The 9280-nt window shown below is 47.2% G+C and overlaps 1 long non-coding RNA gene across 1 annotated transcript; it reads left to right on the top strand.

The window, feature by feature from the left end:
* The first annotated feature begins 7740 nt into the window (after positions 1-7740).
* On the top strand, positions 7741-8981 carry LOC144137565 (uncharacterized). Its single transcript, XR_013315686.1, has 3 exons — positions 7741-7856; positions 8516-8574; positions 8894-8981. It is a non-coding gene; the product is annotated as an uncharacterized LOC144137565 (long non-coding RNA).
* The last annotated feature ends 299 nt before the right edge of the window (positions 8982-9280 follow it).

Genomic DNA, 9280 nt, shown 5'->3' on the forward strand with positions numbered 1-9280 from the left:
GGAGGCTCTCATCGTCGGCTTTCCTCGGCGGCTTCTCTCCGGCACCAGTCTCTTCGGAAGCACCGAGTGAAAGGGTGCTGTCGCCTTTGTGCGAATGATGTAACGTTTGCTTACCCTGTAAATACTGTATATAAATGTTACTTCAACTCTTCGTCGGCTCGAGGACTTCGTCGCTCTGCTCTGCGCCGCGTCGATAGCGGACGGAGCAAGGCAACATCGCAACAGCGGAGACAGCGTCGGGATGGCTGATTCCCAACCTCGGTGACGAGCAGGAAGGCGAGTCACAACCTTGGCGACCGCCCTGGGATAGTCATTCCCAACAGTGGTGCCAGCGGTGGGATGCTCATTTCCCAACCTCGGAGGCAACAGTGGGATACTCATTCCCAACAGTGGTGGCAGCGGTGGGATGGCCTTTCCCAACACCAGTGACAAGGTGCTTTGTTTACGGTTGTGGTGACCGGAAGCTTGGAAGTACGCTCGGTTGTTGCTGCTTTTTCGTGGCAACTTACAGAGCCCCCTGTTTAACTTTCCGATGCCCGGTAGCTTGGAAGTACGCTTTGTAGATTATGTGGTGCTGGCCTTGTGTGGCATGTGACGAGGTACTTTGTTTTCCTTTCTGTAGGCCAGAAGCTTGGAAGTACGCTCTGTTGGTTTATGTGGTGCTGCTTGTGTGCAACAACTTAAAGGACACGTTGTTTACTTTTCTGATGCCCCGCAACTTAGGAGGTAGCTGCTCATACAGTGGTGGATTTGTGCAGCACCAGGCAATCATTTGGAGTGGTTGTTGCTTGTTAACAGTGTGCGAATTAGGCTTCAGGTTGTCGGTTGTGGGTGGCAGCTAAGATGCACTTGCTGTACCTTTGTCATGCATAAAATGAAACCTGACGACGAACGCTGGTAGCAAGCAGTGAGAAGTGGCACGTCAGATATCCTGTTTCACCCCGAAGAAATGCAATGGGAAAATTTGATTACAACCCGAGAGGTTGTAAACGGCCTCTGCAAACAGCAGTTACCTGTGCATGACATGACAAGACTGGAAGAATTATTTTTCAAGAACTGCGAGATGGTAGTGATATCCAGAAATGCATTGTTGAGTTGTCTATCGTTTGTAATTATTTCAGTCATCTGAAAAAAATATACTACCATCAGTTGCACATTGTAAGTGAGGTAATCATTTGTACTCACTTGCTCATGTTTTGTTGGTCTTTTCGACTACAGAGGGTAGATTGCTGAAGTAAAACACCATGTCCGGCTCAAATAATTTCTTTTAAATGCGTATTTACAGGGTTAAATGACGAGGAGTAATACGAATCGGCAATGCCTCACTTCCAAATGTAGAAACGCTGTGGGTTTCCTTGCTACCAGCCTTAGCTTTTGTAAAAATACTACCTTCCCGAGGCCCTGGGATATGAAGTCGAACACCCGAAAAGTAACGGCACGCTCTCATGAAACAGAATTTACAGACATGATCACTGCTATGGGGATGGGCATGTTTGTGGTGCAATGTCTGGCACATCTATGTTGTTTTCACATTTATCATGACGAAATTACTGCACACCGTACTCAGTGACTGTGAATAACTGCTAACAGAGCCATAAATGTTTGTTTCGAAATACGTGGCTGCGTGCCTTTGATTGCTCAAGTGGGCTTGAAAGATGGGGCCATGATTTTAAAGGTTTACTCCTGTGACTGGCGTTCGTGTGCATGTTTGTGGTTGTGTGACTACTTGGAGTGGCTTCCAGATTTTGTCCAGCTGATTATGCAGGAAATAAATAAATGAAACAAAACACATTCTTTCTTCTGCTTCAATTTTTCACGTAGCACATATTATTCCTGCTGACTAATGCTCACGGTGTACCGATGTCAAACGGTTTGCAATTGGCGGTGGCAGCCCTGAGTGTCGGAGTGTTTCTGCTGGTTCTGGAATTGTGTGGTCAAATCTCGGCCACAGCCAGGAAATCGTTCATTTTTGCGAAATTTTGGAGCACTTTAGCGATGGGGGGTGTCACGTCGCCGCCAAATGAAAATTGGTGAATTGGGCGGGCAGGACCATCACTGGTGAACCCACGTGTTGGGCTTGGGAACAAGTAAGAGCACGGTGAGGCCAACATCAAATTTACAGCCATGAATACCAGTCAGCTATTTTTTAATGTAGAGCCAGCCATGCTCCCACAACATTGATGTAAGTGACAAAGAAAGGAGGCTGTTGCAGCCAATTGGAATGTTGATGAAGAGTTAGCAGCTACACTCAGCCAACGCGAATTCTGTTGCCTGGTTTGGAAGACAATTGAAATTCTGCTGACAGGCCCAGTTGCGGTGTTCTGGATACGGTGATTTTTTCGGCAAGTGACCCAAGAAGTATGCGAGGGACCACACATTAAAAAATGGAAAGGGGTGGCTTAACCACCAATCTGAGAACGGCTCGATATATTTGCGTTTGGCAAAGTTAGCTGATGCAATGTACTTTACGATGTCAGTGACCACATTACTGGCAAAATGTTCAGTGACCAATTGTTTTTAAACTTTACGACCAGCGCTAATTGTGCAGGTGTTAAGACAGCGTTACGTTTTTCATCCGTCCAAGTGCTGACACGCCTTTACGCTGTAAATAGGCACCTCAGCCAGTGAAGTACGACTGCTATCCTAAGGTATGAAACCTGCGCCACGTAGTACAGCGAGACACGCCCGAAAGCTCGCTGTTCATCAAACATATTAGAATAGGAAGGCGTGGCGATTGAGCGCAAGATTCATGGGTCTGCAGCGCGAGCTTCCCCTATACGCTTTCCGAGTTGCGGGTCACCGAAACTTCTTGGGGCCTGCCTAACTCAGCGCGATCGAAATGGGATTTCACTTCGCGCCGTAGTGCCGTGTGCTGCCCTAACGGTATAGCGAGCCTGCGCTATGTAAGCACGCTACACGTGCGCGTTGTGCTGGCCAGTTTTCGGCTAAAGAAGAGTTTAAATATCAGTGCCTGCCCTCAAAACTGCAGCGCTGACAAATTTAACGGCGTTTCTGGGCGGCTCAGAGTTCGGCGGTACCGTCCACGCTATAATATATTAAAGTGACACTGAAGTGATATGTAAACATTGCGGGATTACTTGCGCAAATTGTATTCCGGAGTCCCCAGGCCATGTTACGACCACTCTGGGCGCGTTTACGCGATTTTATTTAGTAGAAAAATTAATTCGAAAATGCTGTCCTCCTCTCTTTACGCTCGCCCATTTTCTGCGGCGTTTTCGTGTGACGTCGAGAGGAGCCGAGCTCGCAATTGGCTGCGCTACTGCACGGCTCCCCGGCCTTCAGACAGAGTCAGTCGGCCCAGCGTTTCGTCCGCCGGCCGCTGACGGGTCGTCGCAATTCGTTCGCTCAGTTGAAACGAACCCAGGACACGTTTGTGAATAGAAGAATGGGCCTTTCTTTACTTGGTTAGTTTGTACACTGTATCTAGCTCCAAGTCAAGGTCTTTTCACACAAGCGCTGCACAAGCGCACATGCGACGCTTCGCTGACTGGTACGCCAGTAGGAAAATATAAGGCCTCTTGAAGGCGGGAGAAGAGTCAGCGAAGTCAATATAGGTACTAAGGAATTAAAATCAACTGATATTTTTACCGTACAGCGTAAAAATAGGGTGCGGGAAGCACTTTCTTGCGCTGGGCGAACAAGCACAGCGGTCAGCAGCACGACTAGGCATCTGCGAACGCTTTTCCGTCTACGAAATGCAATTGCTAGACGTTAGCTATTGTGGAAACTCGGGGGACGCTTACTGCACGAGCGCAAAACAACAAATAGTCACCTAAGCTGCTTGAAATGCCAAAACTAAATAAAAGTGTAAACTTGTTGTACAATATATACCATAGTTTACCAAGGGCGGCGTAGCACGTCCCGTGGCCTCCCTCCCAAGTACGGGAGGCCACGGGACGTGCTACGCCGCCCTTGGTAAACTAGAGGATCCCTTGAAAAGGCAGTCTGTAACAGGATATCGACCCATTACTTTGGCCAACACAGACTATAAAATATTAATGAAGATTATTGCTAAAAGACTTCAGAGTGTGATCAGTATGATTGTCGGGCCACATCAGACATGTGGCATTAAAGGTCGCAGTATTGTAACAAACATTCACGTAGCGCGAAGTGTCTTGCAGTGCTGTGACATGTTTTTTCGTAAAGTAGCCATGTTACAAGTAGATTTTGAGAAAGCCTTTGATCGCGTCTGTCATGGGACAGTTTTTTCAGTTTTGAAGCATATAAACATTGGAGATGTTATTTTAAAGGGCGTTAAGATGGCGTATCATGATTGTTTCACGCAGCTGATAATTAACAAAAGTGTTACCGAGTACATTCCAGTGTTGTCATCAGTGAGGCAAGGGTGCCCTGCTTCCCCATTGTTGTTTTGTATTTTTCTAGAACCCTTTTGTTTAAAGATTATCAATGATAGTTATGTACGAGGTTTTGTGTTGCATGCAAGCGAAGTCAAGCTGCTAACGTATGCTGATGATGTGGCCATATTTTGCACTGACGAACAAAGTCTGAGTAGAGCTGTCATGATAACCAAAGAATTTTATGACGTCACCCAAAGCTCAGTCAATTGGCAGAAATGTGCCGGGTTTTGGCACGGAACCTGGGAATCAACACCGACTGTATTTGAACATGTAAACTGGACCACCACGCCTGGGCGGTACCTGGGAGTACCGATGGAGAGTTATTTGGACAGCAATCAGTACTGGCAAGGCGAAACCCAAAGACTGCGTGACAAAGCCACAAAGTGGGGAGGCCGTGCATTGTCCATCTTTGCAAGGGCCACTGTCTGCAACTTGTTTTTTCTGGCGAAAGTGTGGTTCGTTATGCAAGCTATTCACTGTTCCCGTGTTCATGTGAATAAGTTGCGTCGTATTTTTGCTGTCTTTATTTGGAATTCAACATGGGAACGCACGAGCCGACACTCTAAGAAATGTGGGGAGTAGTTGAAGAATCAAACAGCGTTCTTATTCCTGCCAGGGTCGTTTGACACCGTCCGCACCACGCGTGGCGTTAGATGGCGTGTTCACTCTACTAGGAAACCAGAATAAAACTGCTGGCGAACTCTCCCCGCTCTTGATGGAGCTAAGCGGCGGATGTACCCCTTTCGCGGGAGAGAATAGAACAGCGTACCGACTCTGTCTCGCATCGATGGAGTTCGTATATCCTCCGCGAGAGAGAATAGAACAGTGTATCGACTCTATCAACTTCAGCTGCACGCTTTCAGGTGTGCAAAAAGGCAGACACCTCTTCGGCGGACGCGAACTCTTTGAAATCGTATGAAAAAGTAGTTACCTAAACAGCCACAGCGCCGGGCCATGAAACAAAGCGTACTTAAAATAAAGTGCAGCGTATTCAAAAGAGCGTGCGAGGTAGTGTTACAAGTCCTCTAGGAATGGGTCATTTGTGTGTTCTAACGCAACGGTGTCCGTCGGACTACTTGAGCGTTGTACCTTTGCGCGGTCTTTTCATCGCGGCGGGGCTGGCGGACGGACGCGTCTCTCCGATGTCTCCGTCTCTTTTGTGGCATTGAAACCGCCGTAGTACTCCTGTACGTGTCTGTGAGGTGCGTTTTGGTGTCGGTGGCTGTGTTTGAAGAATACCTGACTGGTGGAATAACATCGTTTGGCTGCTGCGGCCGCCGCTGAAAACGTAAGTCACCATTTCAGTTTTTCTTGCGCAGTACGGGATCGAGCTCGCGCTCGTTCCCGCCAAAACTTCAGCTTTATTTATAATAACTGGCGCTCGTGAGTGCTGCTTAGCCTTGTTGGTTCTTGCGAAGAATTAAGTGGTCACATACATGTTCTTTCATTTGTGTGACACCAGTTCTAGCTATCCCTTTTCCGGCTTTGTGTTTTTCGAACAAGCGGCCGTGCTCCCATCGCGGGTTCACGACGTTCAGCATGCGTTGAAACAAGACTCGTGTGCAGTATAAGAGTTGCGGATTTATTAAGCTGGCTTCTTTAGGCACTGGACACATGTACGATTGGTGCACGCGATTCGCATGCGACTGATCGTTACGACTGTCGCCACGAGTAGCCGTAGGCGTGAATTTGAGACACATGGCCCGATGCGCGCATGCGATGTGTCGTCGGCGTCGCTCCGCCCACTGTTTTCGCTTTATGGTCAACTACGACGAACGCTGAGCTGAATTTGCAGATACCGCGCGTTTTTTCCCAAGAAATTGATAAAGCAAGCAATCTTGAAGCGTTTTCTGCCTTCGGGAACAGTCCGCGCTCACGCCGGCCGCGCCTGCCAGCTGGACACACTCAGCGGCTCGAACCGGCGCAGACCACGGTAGCAACCGCTTGTCGCTGCTCTCCCGAATCAATCTGTTCGCTAAGAAGAAGTTCCACATGCGAAAAAGTAGGTGTTAATGTGGTGAAAAATTGTGCTAGGGATTGTTGTCAGGGCTTATTTTAAAAGCGGCGATCAGATATCTGCCGCTATGCAAGCCTGCGCTGACCGGCCGTGTATGCCGCGGCGCGCGGTGCGCCGAGCGGTCGAGAGATGGCGATACCTGCGCGGAAGCATCCAAACAGGCTACGCAGATGTCTTGGTCACCGATCGCTCAAACGGCCGTTATAGCCCAAATAAAGTTTCACATGCGAGAAAAAGGATGATAGTGTGGTGAAAAGTTGTGTTACGGATTGTCATCCGCAGTTGCACAGATAGCGGCGATCAAATGTCCGCCAGAATGCTAAGCCTAAGGTTCCCAACACCCGAGCCGACCCGAGCAACGCAAGCCTGTTGCGGGCGGTTGGGGCTCAGCGGACTCTCGATCGCAATGATGGCACGACTGCATCTGGCTTGCCAGTCGCACGTCGTGAGCCTCCTCGGACCAGCGAACGACCCAAAACAGGCCCTAACGATCAATCGTAACGATCAGTCGCATGCGAATCGCGTGTACTAATCGTACATGTGTCCAGCGCTAGCTATAAATTAGGCTTTCGTTTCATTATCTTCTTGAGCAACGTAAATATATTGTCGAGCGACAAGGTAATTACACTGCCGCCGGGCTTATCCGTCGGTTCCGTTCCCATCTGGCGCGTCTGACGAGGCAGAAGTGAGCGACGGCGACAGCAACACCGTAACCAGTTTATTACCCAATCAGTTAGGTTGGTAGCGTCGCTTTATTTGGTTACCCCTTAAAATATAACGCAGTCAAAGGTCACAAGGTTTCAATTCAACCTCCAAGTTGGCATAGATGTCTTGCAAAAAAAAAGAACGTGAACGTCTGTACGTTCCGAACCCATTGTGAAGTGCGTTGCCTTGTAGCCTCTGGTCCCGTGTTGTTAGAAAACAATACTTAACGCTAATAAAACGTTGACGGCAGGAAATTTCATCGCGATTAATTGTTTATGTGGCTACAGTAGCCACAACAAAATTTCACGGAACCGCTGGCGTGTTGCTTTGTCTATTGGACTTTTTTCTTATTACCTTGCGCGACTGCAATAAGAGTGAAGCCCATTTTCGGTGAAATTTCGTACTGTTTTCTCAAGAAAGAGCCAAGTAACGGCTACCGTAAAACGTAGTATTGAAAAATGAATACTGCAGTACGTTTTGTTTCATAGCGAGTGTTGACAAGCTATAGAACTTTAGGCTGAATATTTTCACGCGGACATGTGGTAAAACTGCTGCTAGGTGCTGTATTTAGTAAGCAGCGTGCATTTAGCATTATAGTGAACTTTTTTTTACTTATTACAGGCGCTACGACGTAACGGTGTTTCCCGTGGATGTTTCCAGGGCTATTCTACAATAGTGCTGTTCAACAACATATTGTGATCGCCTGGCGTTCGGAAGCAGAAAGAGAGCAAAGATGCCTGATGCGGCCGACAGCTGTAAGTAATAAACACTTCATCTTTGGTCACTTTGCCATAGTCATCTGGCAAATAAAAATGTCTTTTAGCCTTCATGGCGTCATTTGCATGCACTTTTGCTTTCTAGCATCGACTGACCTTAGTTGTGTTTTATTATAAATGTCATTAGAGACATAACATAACTGCGTAACCAACTTTCTGCTTGATTAAAAATGTGTCGCTTCCACTGCAGTGCATTAATGCTGTAGCTTTTTCAAACTGCCAAACACTGCAGTATTTTTTAACAAACTTATTTGGTCACGAGTAAGATTCGATGTGCAGCTTCAAGATTGATGGGGATTAGGAATGCGGTTGTGCGGCATTTATTTTCTGCTTGCCTCTTGTTACTGCCCATGATTCGGCCTTGTTACTGTTCACTGATCCCATGATTAATTCCAATAATGAGAGGCTGACAGTTTTGCTGTAATATTGCTTGTCTTCAAGCCATCCTTTTTGATAACACCATTGCACCAAGTACTTGCAGGTTGGCCTGAGGTTGCAGGTTCTCTTGTTGGTCTGGCTGCTTTTTCTGAAAGTGGTGGGTTGGAAAAAAAGAGGAGGAGGACCTTGTTGGTTTAAAATTTGAATAGGGGATCAGGACCCCGATGCTTTAAATTATTCCGTGCTCTCGTTCTTCTCAGATGGCTTTTCAGTTGCACTGCTGGTGAAAGAAAAGCCAGAGGCCTTGCTCTCAAAGCTGGTATGCATATTTTTCTTCTGTATGTTGAGTAAGTGAAATCCAGTGTAGTACTTGTGAATCAGGCTCAGCAATCACCATCACAGCAATTCAAATTTGCTAAAGGGAGCATTTTGCCTCATCAGTAGACAATTGTGAATGTTACATTGATGAATCGTTAGCGTAGTCACTAAATTGTTACCTTTAAGTGTATAGACTACTAACTAGCGATTCGTTTTCCTGAGAATCGCTTTGTACAGTGGTTTGTCCACTGAGGAAGGAAGAGCAAAATACTGTTACTTGTGTTTCTTCTAGAACTTGCATTTGTGTGCTTTTTATGCAGGAGCCAGGAGAGACTTCCCTTTACCCCAGGATCTTGTTCTCGGGCCAAACTGCGGAGAAATCTGGAGCCGTGACCGTGCACTTCGAAGAGTTCCAGCTGACGGCTATGGACATAGTGGACGGGTTCGCTATGCTTTTGGCGGTCTCCTGGACCTTCAACATCCAGTATGCCCCAAAGACAAAGCGGACCTGTCTGCTTTTTTAGATGATGCTCGGCCTACCACCGACAGAGCAAATGGTTTCGGTCATAAAAGCAGCAACTGCAATACAGGTGGAGCGACGTGTGTGAGGATGTCAAAATAAAGCATGAAATGCAGTGCGAAAACGATTTGTCTTTTTTTTTCGGCTAAGCACAAACGACAGCTTTTTTTGTAAAGACGCCTTGCTA

The sequence above is a fragment of the Haemaphysalis longicornis genome, unplaced genomic scaffold (assembly GCF_048455015.1).
Source record: "Haemaphysalis longicornis isolate Haplotype H1 unplaced genomic scaffold, Haemaphysalis longicornis Haplotype H1 scaffold_40, whole genome shotgun sequence".
Taxonomy (NCBI): domain Eukaryota; kingdom Metazoa; phylum Arthropoda; class Arachnida; order Ixodida; family Ixodidae; genus Haemaphysalis; species Haemaphysalis longicornis.